The sequence below is a fragment of the Mesitornis unicolor genome, unplaced genomic scaffold (genome assembly GCF_000695765.1).
Source record: "Mesitornis unicolor isolate BGI_N332 unplaced genomic scaffold, ASM69576v1 scaffold3480, whole genome shotgun sequence".
Taxonomy (NCBI): domain Eukaryota; kingdom Metazoa; phylum Chordata; class Aves; order Mesitornithiformes; family Mesitornithidae; genus Mesitornis; species Mesitornis unicolor.
The window spans coordinates 15,820-17,655 of NW_010156066.1; the positions used below are offsets into that span (position 1 = coordinate 15,820).

The following is a 1,836-nucleotide window of genomic DNA, read 5'->3' on the forward strand; positions in this document are numbered from 1 at the left end:
AACAGCCAAGAAATCTGCCCAGAAGAGTCGTTCTGTGAGCGGTTGAAGCATTTGCCTCAGACAAAATCTGGTGTCCAGCACATCCCAGACTCGGCCTAAATTACTTCAGAGTAATAAAAGATGCTAATTTGGCAATATCAAGTTGTGAATATGAACTGGAATAGTGAATGCTCTGCTTCACCTGCCTGCCCCTACATACACCACGTGTCAGGATTTTGGTATCGTCCATCATATGTTGCAGAGAGTGGCTCATCCATTTCAAAGGGAAGCGTCCAGATGTAACTAGAGAAACTTAATTACGGATTCTGTGTGTTCGTTCAAAAATATTATTTTTTCTCTAAGGGAAAAAAGATGTTGAGCAAATAATGCTGTATTTAGAACAGAACTAACTTACTAAAATTATAGTTGTACCAACAGATAAATAAACATAAACTAGTAGCACGAACCATTAATGAAAGATAAATCGTATGAAGGGAAATGACAAATGTTTACAGTTTGGGCAGGATTGAAACCAGGGCATGTCTCCTTGCATACAGCAACTGTTTTAACAGCTGCTTTTTTTTTTCTTTTTTTTTTTTTTTCCCCTCCCCTAAATTATTTCAGGTTTTTGAGTCATGATGCAAGAATCTGGGCCTGAGACAAAAAGTAACGGTTCAGCCATTCAGAATGGAGCGAGCGGTGGCAACCATTTACTAGAGTGCAGCCTGCGGGAAGTGCGATCAAACGGCGAGACCCCTTCCGTGGAAATTGGGGCTGCAGATTTAGCGCATCTCCAGCAACAGCAGGTACTGTACGACGTGTCACCAGTTTCCTACTTGCAGGAAAAGCATGAAGCATTTAAACCCCCAACCCGACCCCTTCGCGTTTGCCGGCCAGGGGATGCTTTAGGATTTGCCTGCAGCATCTGTACATGTTTTTTGTTCATTCTATTTAGTTCTATGTAGCTCAAACCAGGACAGGGCTTGCAGTCGTTAATGTAAAGGGAGATGTTGGGCTTTTCTTCCAGGGCTCCTCTTTAATAATCCCCTGGAAATGCCCAAGATCAGGGCTTGCTTTGGTTGCCTGAATGCGTTGAGTCTGGTGGCAGTGGCTGGGTGAACTGCTGTATGCAGATAACTGGTTTCCAAAATATGTCACCGGGTGGAAAATACACTAACGTTTAGTTTTGGGTTTGCAACAAAATTTACTATAACCTAGCAACCTCTATCAACAGAATGTTTTCTATTAGTGAGGAAAGCTGTGGAGGTATCTGCTGTGGCAAAACTTCAGAATAAATAAATAAATACATCCCATGTTAGTACTCCTCAACTGGGAAGAATTGGAACCGAATTGCAGATCTTGCCTCTGTATTTTAATGAGTGTATTTTCTGGGAAGTGACCAAGTTCACCAGTGTAAATTATCTACGTAATATGTTTTGTCTTTTCCCTTTCCCTGATAAAATTGTGAAACCCTTGGGGGAAATTTTACACCGAAGCGCTGGGCCTGTGCCGTTACCGTGTTTGGGAACAAAGGCAGCAGCAGTGAATACACTCACGCCTTACCCTCACTTTCTGTAATGCAATAAGCATCCTGAAAACCTTTTAAATCAGCGATTGGCAGCTGGTTAGGACTCCCCAAAGTGAGCAGTGATCTTTTTAGCAGGTTGTTGTGGAGTAGAAAAAACTTGCACTCAAAACCAAAGCAAAGCGAACGGACCCCATTTGCCAGCCTAAGACAGAAAGCTGCCATAATTAAACACGTCAGGAAAAGGGATGACACTAAACGCACAGACTTGGGCCGTTTCAATCATTTTCATCCTACAGGTTTTTACTTGAAGTGAGAATGCCGGCAGTGAG

At 42.6% G+C, this 1,836-nt stretch overlaps 1 pseudogene; it reads left to right on the top strand.

The window, feature by feature from the left end:
- Window positions 1-614: 614 nt before the first annotated feature.
- On the top strand, window positions 615-785 carry LOC104548412 (annotated as a pseudogene).
- Window positions 786-1,836: the final 1,051 nt, after the last annotated feature.